Genomic DNA, 22,617 nt, shown 5'->3' on the forward strand with positions numbered 1-22,617 from the left:
CGTATCAGTATCTCGTTCCTTTTTTACGGCTGGGTAATATTTCATCATATGGATATACCACATTTCATTTATCCATTCATTGGTTGATTCATTGGTTGTTTCCACTTTTTGGCTCTTATGAATAATGCTGTTATGAACATTCATGTACAAGTTTTTGTCTGAAAGTATGTTTTCATTTCTCTTGGGTTTATACCTGGGAGTGAAATTGCTCAGTCTTATGGTGACTCTCAGTTCAACTTTTTGAGGAACCGCCAAAGCGTTTTTTTTCCAAGACACTGCACCATTTGACATTCCCACCCGCAGTGTACGAGGGTTTTAATTTCTCCATATCCTCGCCAACACATGTTATCGTCTGTCTTTTTATTATGGCATCATAGTGGGTGTGAAGTGGCATCCAGCTCATTTTAAGGATGAATAAGCTGAGGACCAGAGAGGAGATATGACCTGTACAGCCTCATATGTTGCAGAGTTAGGCTCTGGACAGCAAATCTCTTTAAAGCCCCATTTGATGCTTGTTCCCATCAGATCAAATGTCCTTTGTCTTCAACATTAAGAGAAAAGCAGAGTCAGACTGGTAGAGTGATGCTAAAATAGAGCCAGGCGCCCCTCACTACCTGTTATAATTAACTCTAGTGACTCACAAGGAGTGGAGAATAGCAGCCATGGGCTTCAGGGGGGAAGGGAGGTCTTCCTACCCAGCCAGAAGTCTAGCTGGGATTTGCTAGGCCCTTGCAGTACTAACTTTACTTTCTGGACTTTCCTTTGGTGGGAGAGAGCTTTAGCAATGACATATGTCTGCTTCACCTACACATTTACTGAGAACCTATTAGATGCTAGTCATGGTTTTACATGTTGGAGGTACAAAGATAAATGAGATGCAGCTTGAACCTAACATATTCATGTATTATCCTCTTATGATTCTGTTGCATATTAACAATACAGGTAGATACAAGACATGAGGGGAGTGCAGATAAGGGCCACCAACTGGTCTGGAAAAGGGGATCAAGAGCTGGGTGTCAGAAGGCTCAGAGTGGTGGTGGGAAGCTCGCCAGGCCTGCTGTGCACACAGAGGTAGGTGAAGTGTGCAAGCAACTTCTCTGGATGGGGGAGAACAGCTTGAAAGCCACATAGAACATTCAAAAAGGTTGAAGCCTCTTGGAGCATTTTGACAGAGCTATGCACAGGTGAGAAACCATTCTCGAGGGCAGGCCAATCAGGTTCTTGGGCAACGCGGCCTGTATAATCCAAGCTGAGGATTTTTGCCACGCGGTCAGAGGTGCAGTGAGAAAGGCAACTATCGACTAGCTGAGCAATAATGTTCACAGCCACAAATCAAGTTCTGACCTGGAGTGTGTACAGTACACAAAGTGCTGGGGCAGCAGGCTGGCTGTGTGGGTCTCACCTCCCACACACAGTGTGAATACTGTTCTCATTAGGTCCCCAAACAACCATACAAATAAAGAAAAAAACCCTGCATTGATTCATCTTTTCCATCTTGGTTTGTGTAAAGTACTTCTTTTTTACCTTAGGCTTTGGCTCTGTGGTTTCTGCCCAGGCGGGCCTCTGCGAAGTTGTGAAACAGGTGAGATTTCTTCCTTAGGCGCATCTGAAGCCACTGCAAATTCCTCTGCTAATGGTCTAGACTGGACAGTGATGCATGGCGTGCAATGTGCCACAGGTGCTGTTGACTATAAAGTTGAATACATTCTTGATTTTAAATCTTGGTTTGGAAATTCTTTACTCTTCAATGCTGTGTTTCCACTGCTTTGGGCTGGTCAAAATATCTGCCATGTTAGTTTGAGGTTTTTCATTTGTTTGTTTGTTTGCTTGTTTATGAAAAGCTCAGAGATCAGGGGACCAGTTGTAACGGCAAATAAACGTGAATATAGTTTGAAGCAAATGTCAGCCGTTATTTTAAATTAGTGATCCCTATGGTAAGAATCCTGGCAAGCTCTAGACTTTAGACCTAGGAGCATGTAGGAACAGTAGTCTTACTGAGTAGTAAGAGGGTGGGAGAGTAGGGACCCGTTTGAAGCTTTAAAAAAACCCCTTAGATTATGTAATACTGATCAATGAAGAAATGACATTTTTCCTAAAAGATAGTCACATTTTAAATAAAAACAACGAGATGGCAATTGTCCATGTCACAGAATGTTATCATTTAAAAAAACTGGGATTTCTAGGTGGGTGCCAGAGGCCTTTAAAAAAACATCACTCTCATAGAAGAAGAAATACTCTCTTTCCTTTAGAGAACAAGTGTGACCTTCTGTTTGGAAGGAGGGCTAGTCTCCAGTGCATTAGAATAGAGACACACCTGTATGAACCTGGTCTCCCTCTCTCTTCCTCCAGAGGAAAAGGAAGTTTCCTTTCCAGAGTGGAAGGGCTCTGGAAGGGCACCAGCATCTTAGTTTCTCTCTCTCAGCAGTGCTGGGTTATGGCCAGCAGTAGGTGGAAGACCAGAGGGAGTGGTGGGAGGAGACTGCAGGAATGTGGTCCATCAGGGAGGAGATGGGCAGGGCTGTGTCTCGGGGGCTTCTGAAGTGAGAGTGGGGCTGAGCGGGGCTCCTGGGTTGAACATCAGAGTGAGCTTGAGTAGTGATCCTGGAAGTAAGCTTAGAAGTGAGGGTGAGGGATGAGGAAAATCTGGAGTGTGGTGTTTTTCCCTCCCTCCCTCTCCATCCATTCCTTCCCTCAACAGTTTTTACTGAGCACCTACTACACGTCAGAGACTTGTAACGTACTGGTGTGTGAGAGAGATGTGTGAGCCAGGGCTTCCGTACTGTGCAGCAGGTCAAGCTGGGGATGTCCCAGAGGGGCGTCTGGTCTGGGGAGAGGGTATGTAGAGTGCAAGTCTTACCTATTGCTTTTGGGCCACGTGGGGCAGCTTCTAGGGGATTGTGTTCGCAAGAGCCCCGCATTGGCTCACACCTCTCTTTTCCTGGAATTTAGTTTGCTCCACAAATACCTGCCGGTTTTCCCAAATTCAGCTGGAACACCACGGGGAATATTTCCTGCCACTAGACATAGATCACAGCACTCATAATTCCCTGTTTCTGTCACTGCCTTCTGCGTCTAGATGGTGAGGTCTTGCAGTCCGAGACCATGCCTTGCAGATTCATCTGGTGTACCCGCTGTCCAGTGCAAAGATGGCACTCAGCTATTGTTCTCAAGTGAATGACTGAATAAACCTCAGGTCTTGGAATCTGCTTCTCAAGCACCAGTTGTTAAGGTCATTTTTTCCATGGTCTGCAGCTTCCTTGAGTCACCACCCAGCCATCTAGTTTAGCCAGGGTCACCCAAGGAGAGGATTGAAAACCTTCTGGTTATACAAGTATTTGTCCTATTAGTTTTCCATTGCTGTGGTTACCACAGACTTAAGATGGGCACCCCAAGCTGTAATGGACTGTCAGAGACTATGAAATCCCAGGAGAGTTTTTGGTGACATGCACTGAGCCAGGGTGATGGACTATACAATTAAGGAAAGACATAAGAAGAAAAAAAAAGTGAAATGGAATCAGAGGCTGGAAAAAAAAAGTTACCATAAACTTAGCGGCTTAAATCAACACAGATTTATTATCTGGCAATTTTGGAAGTCAGAGGTCTGATACAGGTCTCAATGGGCTCAAATCCAGGTGTCAGCAGGGCTGTCTTCCTTTGGAGGCTCTGGGGAGAGTACGTTTCCTCACCGTGGCAGCTTCTCGAGGCCACCCACGTTGCTCACTTGCGGCTGCTGCTTCTTCCACTAGCTTCTTCCAGCATCAGTGGGTCCAGCCCTTCTCACAATACCATCTCCCAGATTTTCTCTCTTCTGCCTCCCTCTTCCACTTACAAAGACCCTTGTGATGACATTGGGGCCACCCCAAATACGGGCTCATCTCCCCATGTCAAGGTCAGCTGGTTCACAGACTTAATGCCATCTGCAACCTTAATTCCTCTCCACCAGGTAACCTATCATACTCACAGATTCTGGGGAGTAGGATGTGGGTAGCGTCAGGGGCTCATTATTCTGCCTACCACAGCCTGTGATACATTTCAAATCCTCAATAGGGAATCTTTTGGTTACTTACCTGTCTTAGTCCGTTTGGGCTGCTGTAACAAAATACTGTAGACTGGGTGGCTTATAAATAGCAGAAGTTCATTTCTCAAAGTTCTGGAGGCTGGACGTCCAAGGTCAAGGCACCAGCAGATGTGGTGTCTGGTGAGGACCCTCTTCCTGGTTCACAGATGGCATCTTCTCACTGTGTCCTCCCATGCAGGAAGGGGTGAGGGAGCTCTCTGGGGTCTCTTTTATAAGGGCACTAATCCTATTCATGAGGGCTCTGCCCTCATGATCTAGTTACCTCCCAAAGACCCCCACCGCCTAATACCGTCATATTGAGGAATAGTTTTTAGCATATGCATTTTGGGGAGACATAAACATTCAGTCTACAGCACTACCACTAGCTCTTTTCCATCCCTTTGAATAACTGAGAGTTAACTGTTTAAGGACTTGCCATTCAAGCCAAAGCCCAGTATTTGATCCAGAAAGAACCAGGTAAGGTGCTGTGGGTCATCACCTTCCTCCACAAATGCAGGCGTGGCTAAGACATGCCAGGCTCTGGCTTCTCTCTGGTTCTCAGTTACCACCACAGGATGCACTTGACCACAGATGAGCCATTCCTGGGGTCCAGATGACTGTTGATAATGATAGCCACGTGGCAGGCGCTCTTTTGTGTGTATCATCTCAATTACTGCCATCACTGAGGAGTAGGTGTTATTGTCTCCAGGTTCAAATGAGAAAAAATAGGGGTTGGGTCAGATTGCATAACTTGCCCCAGGTCATATGATAAGTGGCAGAGCTGGCTTTAGAACCTGGGCTTATCTGATTTCACCCCATTTATGGTCAGCCCTGAGGAAACCATTTCTCTTAAAAGTCCTCCCCAATAATTGCTTTTAGTCCTTAGCGGAGAGGCTACACATTAGAATTGCCTGGTGGGCTTTTAAATAATACCAATGGCCTGCTTCAAACCAATTGGCTGCTTCAAAGCAATTGCATCAGAATTGCTGGGAGCGGCACTTGGTCATCTGTATTTTATTTTAATTTTTAAAAATTTAAATTAAATTAAATTTTTATTTTACTTTTATATTTATTTTATTTTTTGGTTCCCTGGTTATTATAATGTGTGGTTAGGGTTAAGAATCGTTGCCTTGGGCATGTTGTGTGTGCTCCCAGAACCCAGCTTTGCATCATTCTATGCCCTTAACCTGTGCCCAGAGCTGCCCCCCTCACGTTCTGTCGCTAAAGAGGAAGAGTTGGGCAGGTGGGCTTTCTCTAGTTCCCTTGGGGCTGCATGGCCCCTCCTTGCTGTTGGCAGGCTCCTTGCTGAAGGTCACCGGTTTAGCGGGAGCTTCTCTAAGTGCACCTTTGCCCTGTCCTGACTTGGCAGCCGCTGGTGGATGCCTTTGCCTGGGTATCTGTGATCACGCAGCTGAGCAGGGAAGCAGGGACAGCCCCGCGGAGCACAGGAGTAATACTCTGCACTTCAGAGGAGTAAAAGTACTCATTTTCACTCCCTTACTCTCCTTTCCCTCATTGATTTTATGGTGAAATAAGTCCTCAGGACTAGCAGCAAATAGTGATTTGCAAAGGCAGTGATTTAAGTTTCTCCCCTGACTTCTTGTTGGTTTAGTAAATCCACATAACACTTTAGAGTGGAAAGAACTTGAACGCTTGTCCAGCACGGCAGACACATGCTGTTTCCAGAAAGAACAGGCAACTGCGGTGGAGTGTAGCTGGGTTTCAGCGCCGTTTCTGTCACAAGTTTGCTCTCTAACTTCGAGAAGGTGATTAACATTCTATGCTTTCACCACAGAAGTGCTGACCTTGGGAAGGTAGGAGGATGCATCTATGCATCCCTCAACTTTCTAAGCAAGATGGTATGTTAATATGTAATAAAACTTTTCTTATTTGTAAAACACTTCAAAAAATACAGAAGACTAGAGGAAATAATATGCTATTCCCTTATGTATCCATCACAAAATTTAAATGATGGTTATTATTTTGCCACCTTTGCTTTAGAGTTCTTAAAGAAGAGGAAGATAAGTTAATACCCACACAGCTATTGCCCACCAGTATTGTCTTTTTCTCCTTTCTCCCTCCGTCCCCAGAGGTAACTATTCACTTGAACTTGATGTATGTTATTCTCATGAACGTCTTTCTATTTTAACTACAGGGTGTGTATTCATAAATGATTATATTATGATTGTTTTGTGTTTTTAAATTGACTGTATATTTCTTTTTCCTTTGTTTTTTTCTTTTTTGTGACTTGTGAAATCCTTTCCTATCCCAAATTCATTAAAGATATTTTCCTATGTTTATTTTACAGGTTTTACAGTTTTGCTTTTTCATATTTGTATCTTTAATCTGTTTACAATTTCTTTTGGGGAAAGTATGAAGGATGAACCTAATTTTATTTTTTTCATCATTTCTTCAAGAGTTCATCCTTTCCCTATATGATGTCACCTGTGTCATACGCCTGGCTTGTGTGTATGTAGATGCCTTTTATGCTCTGTATTCAGTTCTATTGGTCAAGATGTCCACTTCTATAATAACACCACATTGTTTTAATTGCTATAACCCCATAAGTTATTATTATATTTATTGAGATATAATATATGTACCATAAAATTTGCCTTATTAAATATAAAATTTGGTATATTCACAAAGTTGTGCAACTACTATCACTGTCTAATTCCAGAACACATTTATCACCCCAAAAAGAAACTGTATTCACATTAGTAGTCTCTTCCCTTTAAACCCTAGCTCCTGGCAACCACTGACTTACTTTCTATCTCTATAGATTTTCCCATTCTGGGCATTTCATGTAAATGGAATCATACAATATGTGATCTTTTTTTTTTAAATTTATTTATTTATTTTTAGCTGTGTTGGGTCTTCGTTTCTGTGCGAGGGCTTTCTCTAGTTGCAGAGAGCGGTGGCCACTCTTCATCGCGGTGCACGGGCCTCTCACTATCGCGGCCTCTCTTGTTGCGGAGCACAGGCTCCAGATGCGCAGGCTCAGCAGTTGTGGCCCACGGGCCCAGTTGCTCCGCGGCATGTGGGATCTTCCCAGACCAGGGCTCGAACCCGTGTGCCCTGCATTGGCAGGCAGATTCTCAACCACTACACCACCAGGGAAGCCCAATATGTGATCTTTTGTCTTTGGCTTCTTTCACTTAGCATTTTTCAAGTTTCATCCATGTTGTTGCATGTGTCAGTACTTCATTCTTTCTGTGGCTGAATAATATTCTATTGCAAGGATATGTCACATTTTGTTTATCCATTCTTTAGTTGATGAACATTTGGGTTGTTTCCACTTTTTTTTGGCTATGATGAATAATGCCGCTTTGAACGTTCATATGCACGTTTTTGTGGGGACATGTTTTCATTTCTCTTGGGTAGATGCCTAGGAGTGGTATTGCTGGCTCAAATGACAACTCTATGTTTAGCATTTTGAGGAACCACCAAAGTGGCTGCACCATTTTACATTCTCAGTAGTAATATATGAGGGCTCCAATTTCTCTCCATCCTCACCAACACTTATTGTTGTCTCTGTTTTTGATTATAGTCGTCCTCATAGGTATAAAGTCATATCTCATTGTGGTTTTGATTTGCATTTCCCTAATGTCAAGTGATGCTGAGCTTACTTTCATGTGCTTTTTGGCCATTTGCATATGTTCTTTGGAGAAATGTTTGTTCAAATCCTTTGTCTCATCATGTGTTTCGATATACAGTAAATGGTACCGTCCTTTTACTTCTTCAAAATTGTGTTGCTATTCCTGGCCCTTCACTCTTTTATATGAATTTTATGATGTGCTTATCCTATATAAAAATTCATTGGGATTTATAATGGAACTTGAATTTATAGGTTAATGTGGGAAAATTGATTTCTGCAAATATCTATAAATATGGCAAATAACATTAGTTGCCCCAGTTTCCATACCAGCTCTGGAATGCCTACCTCCAAATTATTACAGAGAGAAAGAGAAAGAGGCTAATAGTTTAAACAACTGTTATTTCAAAATCTCTGTTATACCCAGTCACATCCATGTCCCAAATAACAAAATGGTGTATCTCTCCATTTATTTAGTTTCTCTAAATGTACTCTTAAATTTTTAAAACATATTTTGTTCATAAATGTTTTCACATCATTTGTTAGATGTATTTCTATGTTCTTCATAGCTTTTGTTGCTGTTGTTACATGCAACTTTTTCAAAATCACATCTTCTATTTGTTGCAAGTGTGTGAGAACATTATTGACTTTGTATATTGTTTGTGTGCCAGCATCTTTACTGAACGTTGGTATTAGTTCTGTGAGTTTGTCTATAGATGTTGTTGACTTTTCTGTGTTGATCAACATTATCTGGGAATTGTGACTATTTTCTTTTTTCGAATTCTTACATTTTAAAACTTCATTTTCTTATCTTACTGCACTGATTAACATTGACAGTGCAAGTTTGCATAGAAGCAATAATAACTGACATCTTTATATTTTTCCTCATTTTAAAGGGGAAACTCTAATTTTTCACTATTGCTTTGTTGATGATTTGGTTTTGATGGATTTTCTTTTTCTAAAAGAAATTACTTTTATTTCTACTAAGAATTTTCCCCCCAGAATGGGAATTTAATTTTATCATATGCATTTTTTTGCTTTTATAACATTTCTTTTTCTTATTTACTTTTTATTGGGTGGATTATACAAATAGATTTCCTAACATTAAACCTTCCTGAGATGAAACCTACAATCAAGATTTTTTTGTTACATCACTGAATTTAGTTTGATAATAGTTTATAAAAATTTTCTGTGTGCTCATGTTTGTGAGATTGACCTATGGTTTTCGATTCTCACACTGCCCTGTCTGGTTTGGTATCAAGGATATGCCACTCTCGTAAAATGAGTGGGGGGCATTTCCTCTTTTTCTGTTTTGTGAAACAATTTGAATACGATTGAAAATATCTGTTCCTTCAGTGCTTGGTAGAACTTACCAATGGAATCGTTTGAGGTTGGGTTTTTTTGTGGGTATATTTAAGTATGTATGTGCCTGTGTGCATGTGTGCTTATGTGTGAATAAATTTTAAACTATTGATTCATTTTCTTTACTGATTATAGATCGATTCAAATTTTATACATATTATTGAACAGTTTTTGGTGAATTATATTTTTCTAAAATATTGTATCTTGAATCTAAATATTCTAATGTTGTTCATAGTTTTGTTGTTCGTAGTATTTTCTTGTGATTTCTGACAATCTCCACTGTATGTGTAACTAGCTTCCTATTTTTTTTTTTATTGGTAGCATATGTGTATGGATGTAATTTTTAACTCAATCACTGTTTTCTTAATCAGTCTTGTCAGAGGTTTGTTTATCTTACTTAGTCATTTTTCAAATAAAAACTTTCAGTTTTATTGATTTTTCTATTGTTTCTCTTTTATTAATTTCCCTACTGATCTTTAGAATTTCCTTTATTATCCAGTTTTTGATGGGAGGTTACTCTTTTCCCAGCTTTTTGAGTTGGATGCTTAGCTCACTAATTTTAAGTCTTTATTAAGTCCTATTATATGCATTATAAAAAATTTCCTTTAAGTACTACATAGCTGCAATCCCCACATCTTGATATATGGTATTTTCATTTACTTTCAGTGCAAAATATTTTCTAATATTTATTAAAATACTTTTATTGATCCATGAATTATTTCCAAACAATAACTTGTTTGGAAATAATTTGGGAGTTTGAAGGGTTACCATTATTAGGTATAGATTTGGATCTAAAAATGTTTATTAGTTCACGCTTACTATTCACACTCTTTAGAACTTCTACAGGTTGCCTGTTATTCAACTTTTCTAAAGTTTCTTTTTTTAAAATTAGATATTTAATTAAATAATATTTAATTATTTTAAATACTACATGGTGTTTTTAAAAATTCTTTTTCAGATTTTAATTCCATTACTTCAAGTTCTTGAGAGTCTAGTCTTGTATTTATTGCAGGTGCTGCCTTTTCTGTATGGTAGATTTCTCCTCGTGGATTTTGAAAATTTTAATTGATTAGCCTATTTTTCTTCCCTGAATTCCTTGTGGCATTAATGATTTTGCTTTTCATGACCCTCAGAGTTATCACAGGTATATGATCAATTTTTATGCTAATTTCTCAACTGAGGAGTTCCTAGAAAATGTGGGTAAATTTGAGCTCCAGTTCTGTCTAAGATTTCTAATTCCCCAAGGAGACATTTTTTCTCATCTAGAATTCAAAGACAGACAAGACTTCTTGTTTATCTGTGCTGATAGATTTTGCTCTAGTCTATCTTTTCAGAGGATATCACTTTTCCAGTGTTCCAGTTTGAGGGTTCTCAATTCCAACTCTCCAATCTTGCATTGGGTCCAGCATCTTATCTCTTACAGTTTTAAAACTCAAGCCATTGTATTATTTACCCTGTGGTAACCACAGCATTACTAGCTTCTAAGCTGCTACTCTGGTTTCATGCTCCTTTTTGGCACCTGAAAATTTCCACTTATTTTTTTCTTGGGAGTCTAACAATATAGTTTAAAAATATTTTAAAAATTATATTTTATCAGCAATTCTTGGTTTTTGAAGCAAGTGGTTTTGTTGTGGTTATTGGTTGTTATTTTAATCTCCCATATTTCCAGAACTGGAATCATCCTTAGAATCTTGTTGTTGTGAAAGATGGCAGTTTCAGGACTCCACAAGACAAGTGTCTATTCATTTTCTATTGAATTTAACATTCCAACAATATTTAGATTGGCCCTTCATTGCTGTTGGCCTGAAGGAGCCAGCATCACTGTTGGTGTTGTCCATGTGGAAAACCTTGATGGGGGCCAGCAACCTATAGTGGGACCAATGGAGGGAATCTCTAGATAGTGGTTCTCATAGATGGAGGAGATGTTTTATCTCTTTCTTAAAACACCTCTCCTGGGGCTGATAGTGAAACTTACTTGAACTGCTTTCCTGGTGAAGTTCCCTTTGATTTCTGCCCATGGGGAGACACTCTTGTAAGATTTTTCTTTACTTATTCTAGAAAGAAAGGACTCTCCCTGATTAAAAGTGATTCCCAAATGAAGGGTCTTCAGGAGAGAATTTTCCTGTTACTCATTCTCTCTATTCAAATACACAGATATCTTATGGGGAAATGTACAGAGGCCTTCATAGGCATTCCTTGCTTAAGAAAAATGATCACATTGATTAAAATCTCTTTTCCTGTAAATAGGAATAATTATTACACAGCAGATGCCAGGAAGCTCAAGGGCTCTCCCATAACAACCAGGAATAATAATGTAACCATAAGAACTATAATTTCAGTGTCTCATAAGTGCTAGGCACTGTCTTGATGCTAGGAATCCAGAGATGGCAGAAGGTGGCCTTTGCCCCCAAGGAATTCACTGACTAGTAGAGTTGAATAGACAATTACTAGAGAATTAAAGAAATGATACAATCAGTTTTTTAAAAAATTGATGAAATAGTATTCACCAAAATTAAAAACTTTTGGTCTTCAAAAGACAACATTAAGAGAATAAAAATACAAACCACAGATTGGGAGAAACTATTTGTAAATCATATATTTGATAAAGGATAAGATATATGGATGGCAAAAAAAGCACATGAAAAGATACTCAACATCATTAGTCATTAGGGAAATGCAAGTTAAAACCACAATAAAATACCATGACAGACATATTAGAATGGCTAAAATGAAAAAGACTGACCATGTCAAGTGTTGCCTAGGATGTGGAGAAACTGGAACTCTCATGCAGTGCTGGTGGGAATGTAAAATGGTACAACCACTTTGATAAACATTTTGGCAATTTCTAAAAAATTTCTACTTACACTTACCATATATCTGTTTCATTCCCAGGTATTACCCAAGAGAAAAGGAAATAATGTCTATAAAGAGATTTGTACACAGTGTTCATATAAACTTTATTTGTAATAGCCCCAAACTGGAAACAACCCAAATATCTACCAACAGGTGAATGGATATGCCAACTGCAGTACATGCATACAATGCAATACTCCTCAGCAATAAAAAGGAATGAGCTATTGACATACATGTGATGGATGAATCTCAAAATAATTATGCTGAGTATGAGAGAGGACAGGCAAAAAAGAGTATATGAGTCCATTAAATAAAACTCTAGAAAATGCAAACTAATCTATCTATAGTGATAAAAAACAGATCAGAGTTGGCCTGTGTATGGAGTTGGAGGAGGTAAGGGAGAGAAATTATAAAGGATGATACAGAAACTTTTAGTGGTGGTGGATTTGTTTATTATCCTGACTGTAGTGATACTTCCATGGGTGTATACCTATGTCAAAATGTATCAAGTTGTTCACTTTATTTTAATTTAATTTTATTTTTTTAGTTCCCCATGCTATACAGTAGGTCCTTGTTGGTTATATATTTTATACTTAGTAGTGTGTATATGTTAATCCCAAACTCCTAATTTATCCCCCCCCACTTCCCCTTTGGTAACCATAAGTTTGCTTTCTTTGTGATTCCATTTCTGTTCTGTAAATGAGTTCATTTGTGTCATTTTTTAAGATATCATATGATATTGCTTATATGTGGAATTTAAATTATTCACTTTAAATATGTGCATTATACTGTAGGTCAATTATACCTCAATAAGATTCCTTAAAAATACAGTGAATGCCTTGGAAGAGGCGAGTTCAGAATTGTATCAGTAGACAGTACATGGGAGAGTCTCTTAACTGAAACTACCCAGCAGTCAAGTGGTCAACGAAGAGGGGATACCTGATCTGAGATTTGGAATTTGAGTGTCTGTTATTCAGGGGTAGGGGGTGAAGATGGGTAGGAGGGGTGGGGAGCTCTCCACGTGGAGGTTACACCAAATGCAAAAGTTCCAAAGCACATAAGCGTGTGGTGTGTTAAGAGATCTGCACGTGGGTTGGCAGGACTAAAACATAGGATGCTCATGGAGACGAAGCGATATGAGAGGAGAGCCAGGCAATGGCTCTCGTATTCCTTTCCAGCTCGAGGGAATTAGAAATTCTTATGAAATTCTCACTATAATATGTCACTCACCCGTGTGACCAACTTGTCCAGGCATCCCCATCCCTGAACACAAAATGGGGTCACCTCTCCATTAATGTGCAAATTGCAGTGGTACCACTCTCGAAACCCCTGCCTGGGGGATAAAGTATCCCCCAGTTATCCGGGGGAGTCTCCAGATGGGCTTTCATATATATGCTCCCAGAAGAGTCTGCCGTGTTCTTCCTTTCTTTCCTCAGACACTTTTGACATCTACTGCCCAGCAAGCTGACCTGAAAAGCTGCATCCATTTTTCTGTTCTTGTTTTGGAGTTTTGCCCACTGGAAGAACCTCAGAGTTCACGCCAAACTTACTGAAATGCTGGGTGTGCCCAAAGCCACCAGTCTCAGGTGCCAGAGCAGGGAGAAAATCTTGTTGTGCATTTGCATTCCGTCACCTTAGCTCAGCAAGAGTGACCTTTCACAGAATCCCCCTTTCTTTATAGGATCAAGTTAGCACTGCTCACAGGAGATATTTTGCCTGAGATTTAGAAGGCAGGAGGGAAGCAGCAGCCATATTTTCCCCCTCGGATGGTCAGCGTGAGCACCGTGGCAGCTCCCCGCCATGCATCACTGATCAGCTCTCTGGCTGGGGCAGCTGCCTCCAGATCCTCCGCTTCTGTGCATCCCTGGCCAGGTACATCAGCAGCTTGGGAGCGAAGGTGGCCGGCGTCTCCTGTACATCACCCAGAGCATGGAGGCTGCAGGTAGTGGGAGATGGATGCAAGTCCCAGTTAGTTCTCATAGGTTCCGGTTTGTCCTTGCTCTTGTCCACGTCCAGTTTTCCTTCTTGACAGTCTAGCTGATCTATAGCAACTTCAAGTTTAGCACCAGATACAGAAGCAACATCCTGCGTAAAACAACCTGCTGCCTCCCATAGTTGGGTGAAGTCTGACCCCTGTAATAAATGCCTTATTCCATATCACTCACAGTGACTCTGCTTCTCTGACTGGACCCTGACTCAGGTCTCCCACGCAACTTGGGGTTACCTGGGCCCAGGAGCAGCTCTGCTTCGCTAAAACCTTTATACAAGCCTCTCGTGAAAGCGGTGTCCAATGTCTGACCATCACCTTTACAGCCAGAGACTCAAACCGCAGGGCTGATGGCAGGAGAGGTGCCAAGACAAACTGTTCATTTTCCTCTCTTCTCCCAGTCTCCCCGCCAAGCAGCCGAATGCCTTCCTCCCCCGCCTCCCCCCACCCCGGCCCCAGTTAATCACAGCAAAAGCTCCCTGCACGTCCATGGGCGGCGTGAACAGATGTTCTGTGCGGGCGTGAGTGCCGGTAGAGGGCGGTTCTGCTCTCAGCGCCAGCTGCCTCGGGCTGACTCCCACCGCCCCTAGTGCCCTCCCAGCCGCAAGCAGCTCCTCCCCGAGGCTTTGATTCTCCTGTTCAAAGAGCCCCAGCAACTGGACCCTTTTCTCATATGTCTTTATTTGCACTCATTTCCTTTACATGCTGCTGTGCCAGAATTCTGGGATGGATTACAAGGCCTCCAGGAAGATGGAGTGGAGTGGGGGAGTGTAGTAATTTCCCGGCTTTGGAAAGCCATGCAACAGTGTGTCTGGTAAACTTGAGTCTACGGCGCCCACGGCAAATGAGAAAATTCTAAGGATAGAAGCGGATGGGCTAGAAATGGATAATTAGGGGACCTGTAGACTTACACTATTTCCTTGCCACTGGCCCCATAGGACACTGTGAATATGACAGAGAACGTGCTCTGAGGCCTGAAAGGCTGTGTTATCTGGTGCAGCCGTTTCTAAACCTGACTGGTCATTGCACCCGCTTAGTTGGGCAGCCATTCCTACGTATGTGTTAGAAACCAGCACAGCTTTCTGGCTCTCCTTCCTCCTTCCCAAGATTTTAACTCAGCAGGCTGGACTGGGGCATGGAATCTGTACTTGAAGAAACAAAACTCTGCAGGTTATTCTGAGGATAAGCCAAGTTTGGAAACAACCGATCCAGTGAACTAATCCAGTGAAGGCAAGGGTCTTACAAAGTTTGGAAGTTCTGTCACCAAGGCCAAGGAAAATGGAAGCAATTGTTCAGATAATTCCAGCACAAAAACACATTTTTATTAGAATTATGCGAATATCGAGTAACTCTTTTTGAGACATTTGGGTGGAAAGCATACTGGCGAAGCAAAAATCTCACCTATTTCAGCTCAGACCAGGCCTCTGGAAAAGGTGACAGCGGTGAGGTTGAGCAGAGAAGGAAGAATTACATTTTCTGAGCAGTTTTGCTCTCAGTGTGGCCGCCATACATTCTGGATGTTCTGGAAGTTTCTTCCTTTCATATATGCTTTTGTTAAGTACTCATATCTCACCACGAATCCTCATTTTTGACATGCAGAGTGATGCCTGTTACTCATAATACACTGTGATTTGGCTAACCACGAGAGAATAGATTTGGGGACACCTTTCCATTTGCATAGGATGTACAAATTTTAATGCATCTTTCATTGTACAAATTCACCATCAGTTGCCTTGTAACTAAGATGGCTAGATGTCCCAGATGCTTTGGGGGGTCCGCTGGCCCCGTGTTTCCTAATTCGAGTGTGGGAAATTGTGGCTCTGTCTTTAGAGACCGAACAGAATGCAGCTCTGTTTTGGGTCTCTGTTCCAGGCTTTGCATTTGCTGGATGGGGAATGCCTTCAATGCCAGGTTTCCTGGGAGGAAAAGATGTAGCCTGTTTTGGTTCCATCACATATTTTAGTTGGTGGCTTATTCTCCTGCTCTGGGTAGTCAGTCCCCCAGAGGAATGTGGGTCTGTGGATCCAGCATGACATTTCCTGATGGAGCCCTGCCATCACGTGCCTGGGGCTGGGCAAACTCTAAAGGCTACTGGCGACTTTAGAGCAACCTTCCAAAAAGGAACCAGACGTTCAGCGTGCATGTTCTCTACCTGCTCAGCAGTAAAAACTGACCGTGAAATCCTAACAATGGTCCGTCTCTGCTTTTCTATTTCCTGAATGAAGAAAGCAACTGTTGTATTGTTAAGGTCTCACCTGTTCTTTTAAAGAGAAAGGAATTCATTCTTGTTTGGGTTTTGGTTATTTTGGGGATCAGGCAATATTTTGAGCAAGGTTTCAAAAGTTTAGGGAGAAGGCCTTAAACATAAGTCTCATAGCCAAGACCTGAAAGAGAGGCTGGAAGTGGAGACAGGTGAGTCCTACCTCTGGGGCAGAGGTTCTCAAAGTGTGGTCCCCACACCAGCACCAGCAGCAGTGTCTGCATTGGGAAACTTGTTATCATGTATATTCTGGGTCCCCAGCCCAGACCTGCTGAATCAGAAACTCTGGGGTGGAGCCTAGAAATCTGTGTTTTCAGATGATTTGGAAGCAGGTCAACTTAGAGCATCACTGTGTTGGGGAATAGAAGCCACCATTGGACAGAGGTGAAGGAGATGACCTTCAGCATCCGTGTGGTTCTCCATTATACTCATCCCTCTCCCGGTGCTATTGAATCAATGAGCAACACATATTTATTGAGTGGCTACTAATGGGTGATGTGGATATAGGCCCGAGAATTTGCATTTGTAATGTTTTCCCAGGTGATGGAGATGCTGCTGGTCTGGGGACCACATTTTGGGAACCCTGGTTTAGAGAAAAGAGTAGCAGATCCAGAAGCCTTTGTAGTTTTCAGCCAGAGCGTGCACTTCAGCCCTTTCAGGATCCGTGTGGCAGGCAGGGAGACCTGCTTCTTGACCCTTCCTGCCTCATGGCACAGGCACTCAGGAGACGTGTTTATCTGAACTGAACTCCAGTCCATTATAAAGAGATTAAAATAACATGCTGTGATTTCATCACCCAAAGTTTAGGCAACTCAAAAACCAAAGCACACAGGCAATTATTAAAAGGCCTTAGAGGAAGTTGTCAAGAATCACAGAAATATTGGCCGTGCGTTAAAAGACAGGCTTCCTGCTCTGTGTTGTCTCAGCCTGATCGATAGCGCATGCGTGTAGCACATCATCCTCTTGTTTAATTTGCCATTTTTAAGTTTGGTCGGTCCAACGAATCTACACAATCCTAATGCAAAGACTAAATAAGAGGAGCAGCAACTCAATCTGGATTTGTGGGAACAATTATACAGTAAGAAATCTCAGAGCTGGGAGCAGAACTCATTGCAGATTAGAATACAAACGTCTGCTTGTGTGTCATATGCAGTCTCTACTATATGCTGACTGTAAACAGCGTTCCTGATTGATCTTCTTGCTGGAATTGTCTGGGAAGGTAAGAGTTGGGTTTTGCTTTGCAAAAGCTTAAGTCTTATAGAGAGAGTGGATGGGGCAGCTTAGCATGCTGGCCGATACTCCAAGCCTTGAGGTCAGGCAAAGCTGGCTTCCAAATCCTTTGTACCTTGTGGGAAGTTATTTGATCTCTCTAGATCTCATTTTCTTCACCTGTAAATTTGGAACATTATGGCCTACTTATGGAGTAGTTTTAAGGGTTAAATGGAAAAATGTAGGCAGATACATAGTAGGGGCTCAATATATAGGAGCTATTCCTACGCTCTCGGTTTCAGAGGGCTGGGCGGGAAGAGGCAAGGAAGAAAGCAACTACACTCACAGCCTTTGTGCTCTGGCCTTGCTCTCCCTCTTAAGGTTGCTGTGTGTTAAAAGGTGAGTACAGGAGCCCCGGGTGGAGGGCACCCCCAGGGCTGTAAGAGCTCTCTGTTACTCCCAGGACTGCAGAAATGCTGGCTTACAGCAGCAGCATCAGATGGTCACACTGGAGACCCAAACACAAGACTTTACTACAGAACTGACAGAATTGGCCCCCGTAGACTTGGCTGAAATAAAATGCTCTTGGATTGTAAAGGGATGCCCCATAGGCGTGGTAGGCACGTGCTAGTTACAGGAGCTGGGTTGTTGGAGACATTCCTTCTGGAAAACTTGCTAAGGTCAAGTGTGGTGGTGAAGCAACTGGGAGGGAAGAGGGAAGGCCTGGGTGAAGGCCTCTGTGGAGGCATCAAGGGTCCAGGCTTTGATGTGGATGGGAGAGCAAGAGACAAGCCATGTCTGGAAAAATGGTGGAGACTGGATGTGGAATTTTTCTGAAGAAAGACTCTGCTGGGTGAATCCTACTGTCAAACACTTTTCATGAATCATGGGTCACTTTTCCTACAGTGTAGCCCCATTGCTTAGGGAGTTTATAACTGAATGAGTGAGAAGCTGGGGGAGGGAACAATCATCTTGGTAGCTGTGTGATGAATATGTCAGGGAAAGAGTTTAGGCCATGGGGTCAGATGTGGTCCTGAGTTAGAATCCAGATCTTCAAGCTGAGTGACTTTGGGCTGGTGACGTAACTAATCTGTGACTCTGGTCTTACTGTAAAGCGGGATTAATAATAGACCTATCTCACAGGGCTGTTGTGAGGATTCACAGGGATAAAGCAAGGAAGCATTTAGCAGATTGCCTAGTTGATGGTGAGCAGTGCATTGTAACTCGTGTTATGATGCCGAGCTTTTCTCTTTCAGTCCCCTTGTATGGGTTTTTAGCTATGTGACCTTCAAGAGGTCACCTATGCTTTCTGAGACTAAGTTGCTTCAGCTCTTTTAAAAACAGAAATAGCCCCAGGGACGTGCAGGTGGAGGTACAGCTCAGATGACTGTACTGTACGGTTCTGGGTGTGTGCAGACAAAGCCATTCATTACCAGCCTGGGTTGGAGGCGGGATGCTTGAATTGGGGCATCTGGGGAGGGCTGGGCGGGGGTCTGAAGCTCATCAGGAGAAGTTTGTTTGGAAACTTCCCTGTGTCTTCCGTTTTGACCAAGAGGAAATGGGGAGGGGATGTGGTGGAGCAGCCAGAGGCAGGGGCTGCTGATGAAATTCCAAGGTCGTGTTTCTCAAACTGCTGGCACAGGTCCAGATTTGCAGGCCAGGCTGTATTTGCACCTGTCACTACTGTCCTCACTTGACTTGGGGATAAGCTGCTGAGGCAGCCACAGCAACTGGGGCCTGGAAAGCAGCCGTGCCATTTACATAGGGACCCACTTTCCAAATTTTGCTGATTTTCATTTATTAATTGCACATTTATTAAACAATATATTCTCGGTTTTGAGGGGATTCAGCAATGAACAAACAGGTACAAGTCTTGCTCTTAAAGGCCTTTCAGTCTGGTAGGGGATAAAGGCAACAGACAAATAATAGCCTACATGGATGTATAATTAAGGTTTTTTTCCATGAAGTAAAAGTTCAGAATGGTATGAGACTGTGCTGTAGGGTAAAACCTAATTTAGATTTGGGGTTCAGCAGCAAAAATAAATGAAATAGGAGTGAGTTCAGATGAGAGAGAGACATTGAACTGAAATGGAGACAGTTTTTTTTTTTTTTTTAAAACACAAACCCCCTTTCATGGACAGGGAAGGACCATGGGAAAGGCAGTTCCCCTGTTTCCTGATACTTTTGTCCTCTGAATACACACACTCTGTGCTTCCCTCTCAATTCATTTACCTCCCTTCTCAGTTACTCCTGACTCACATGCTAGTCCTGCTTGTGTACGACCTTCTGCACTCTTCTGCTCCCTGAGCTCTCTTGTCCTCTAGACATTTCTCAAGGTGTCTGGACTGCTCTTTCCACCCTGATTCCACTTGGTGATATGGCATATTGTCTTGTTAATCTCGTGTGACATGTGTGTCTGTTCATCTGTGTGCAGTACGCCTATGCAAATGTATATGTAGCATCTGCTCAGCAAGAATATCAATGGGCTGTAGAATAAGCCAGGTCCATCTAAATGAGCCATTATAGATCTTATCCTCCAAACTGCTCATCCTGAATAAGTTAAAGCTGAAACCCACAGAAGTTAAAGGACCCCACTAGTCCCTGGATGGGAATCTAGGACCTTGATCATGCCTTATTATTAAATCTTTTGCATTTATCAGGATGCTTGTTCTAAAGTCAGAATCCAACACATATTTTCTCATTGACTGTTTATTTCTCTAGTTGGACCATACGTGTGCTATCCCACATCCTTCCTTTACTCATTTCAAGCAGTGGTTGTGGCATGTGGTGCACTTGGTCATTCTGGGTGACTTGATTACCTTATTTGTCAAATGGGTGTTTTATTTCAAATGAACGTTTATTCAATACTGACTGTATGTCAAGAAATTTGCAAAGCTTTGGAGATAGAAAGCTGTAAGATAAATCTAGTCCCTGCCTTCGGGGAGCACTTAGTGGTAGAACTTGGTAAAGGAGCAGTTACAACACAGCAAAAATATCTATTGTAAAGGGGTATACAACATATGGGAATACAGAACAAACCAACTGATTTTGCTTGGGAGAATTGGAAGAGTTCATGAATACCCTCTCGATGCACCTCAACTTTGTATTATGAGATGTCAATGTGATAATGCACTGAAAATATGTTGAAAAACAGAAAGGATTATGTATGAGCACACAGCCCAATGGTTGATGTTGTGATTTGGGAGGCTTCAGAGAGAAGTCAGAGAGGAAAACGATGGCTGAGAAAAGAAGGGGAACAGTCACCCATTCTGATGGACCAGTAAACTTTACATAGAGGAGATTCGGGTCCATGGCCATACAGCATTGGAGCTACAGCCACCCAGCTTGTAAACTGAGATTTTTGTCACAGGAATGACCAAACCTATTCATTCTCTTAACGCAGCTGAAAGCTCTCTGTGACCCAGGGTGTTAGCCATCATTATCTTCCCATTGGAAGAAGATGGCTGGGAAGACCCGTAGTAGAAGAGCAGATAGGATATTGGTGGGGATCAGACCTTTGGGATGGAAAACCCATAGCAGTGACCGTCATGTCAGAGCCATGAGCCCTGATTTGGCTGGTGAGAAGGTCACTTCTCTTTCCCCAGCATCCTGGAGTCATGGAGATTTGAATAGTGTGTTGTTTTGAAATAAGTGGTTTGCAAACATAAGCAGCTGTCGTAACGAAAGCACGATGTTCAGAGAATTATTCCTCGGTTAGGGTACACAATAGCATGGGTCAAAGGACAGTGCCAAAAGCAAAATATTTATGTATGGTGAGAGTCTGACATCATCCCAAGCGGCAGTCTTAAGAAAACAAAACCCAAAAAACCTTAAGTATTAATTTACGTGTTGCACTTGACACTTGGTTCTGTCCAAACTCAGGAGGGATGCCAACCTAGAGCTGAGGAAGAGGGAAATCTGACCACAGGGTACCCTCTGGTGGTCAGGCTGACCCACTACAGTTCATGGCTGGAGTCTGTGCCCCGGGAAGGAAACCTGTGCATCTCAGGTTTTTAGTGTCCCAGATGTGGAGGGAAATCTTCTGTCGAGAAAATGTTCCATGGATCTTCTTGCTGGGCTGTGTGGCAATAAAACAGGCAAGCACCGTGGACTCTTCCATAAATGATTCGTTATTGGAGTGAAAATGATGCAGGAACAGCCCCACTGTAAATCACTGTGACAAATGACTAAAACAGAACTAGGGGCCCTCTGCCTTATACAGGTGTCTCTCCTTCCTTCTTTGCTTCCTCCACTTTGCCGACATGAACCAGCAAGGGGTACTCTTTCTTTGAAGTTGAATCTGTATTATAGTGTTGTGGAAACAGCAGTAATTGTGGTACCCCGCCCCCCCAAACCATTATGGTTCTCCTCTTTGTGGCTCTGTGAGCCTTCAGGAAGTACAGATGGAAAGAGAAAGGCTGGAAAGGAGATAATTTAAATGATCCCTTGTCCTCTCACCCTGGGAGGGATGCCTTTGATACTGATCGATACACAGATGTTACATCGCTGTTGGCATAAGTCCGTTGAGTGACAGAGGGCCTGTGATCTCTGGGATCATGACTGGAGTCCTCCTCAGCTCAATATCACGGTGGTGCTGCATGTTACCTTAACGGCAGCACCTTAAAAATAAGGAGACATCATATAAACAATGGTGCCTGAGTGCTTCCAGATTTTATCTGACTTTGGCTAAAGCCGATTGAGATACCCAAGGCCAGCTGGAGATGACCACATTTGCAGCTCAACAGGACGGATTTTCTCAGCCTGTGCTCGGATGTCCTTGGTTAGCTGTACCATCCTTTCAGGCTGATCATCTGTGGGTCAGGACACAACAGCAAAGCCAGGTCAGAAAGCATAGTATCTGGCAACATCCACTTTGTGTAACTGGGGCAGACCTGTGCTCACAGCAGCAGAAGTTTGAGACAACAAGTACTGGGTGGGAGGCGGCATTGTTCTGTGATGGGAGGTTTTGCCTGCCTGTGCTTTCTTTTTTACCTAGTGAGTCCCTCAGAATCATTCTTTGGGGATGGCAAAGAACGCACAGTGGCCGATGGTGGATTTATCCTCACACCAGCTTTGCGGCCACCACCCCTTGATCTTCCGAGCAGCCCTGGGTGAGGCGGGGAGGAGGACAGGGAGGGAAAGGACGGAACTCTTCCTGATGATGGGGTGTCCTGCAGCAGACACGTGTCCAGGCAGACTCTGGGCCCCAGAGGACTCTGTGGTTGGTTCCACCTCTCTCGAAACATAGCCTACGATGTATGTCTCTTCACATACAGCCTGCAAGGCTCTACTTC

The 22,617-nt window shown here is 42.6% G+C and overlaps 1 long non-coding RNA gene across 1 annotated transcript in view; it reads right to left on the reverse strand.

Annotated features, from left to right (window-relative positions):
- Nucleotides 1–3,653: 3,653 nt before the first annotated feature.
- The window catches only part of LOC309662785, a 45,786-nt gene continuing 26,822 nt past the window's right edge, over nt 3,654–22,617 (reverse strand). The window contains exon 2 of the long non-coding RNA XR_014264960.1: nt 3,654–22,134. This is a non-coding gene — a long non-coding RNA (uncharacterized lncRNA). The remainder of the gene's footprint in view (nt 22,135–22,617) is intronic.

Source organism: Balaenoptera physalus, assembly GCF_965194825.1.
Source record: "Balaenoptera physalus genome assembly, chromosome: 6".
NCBI classification, from domain to species: domain Eukaryota; kingdom Metazoa; phylum Chordata; class Mammalia; order Artiodactyla; family Balaenopteridae; genus Balaenoptera; species Balaenoptera physalus.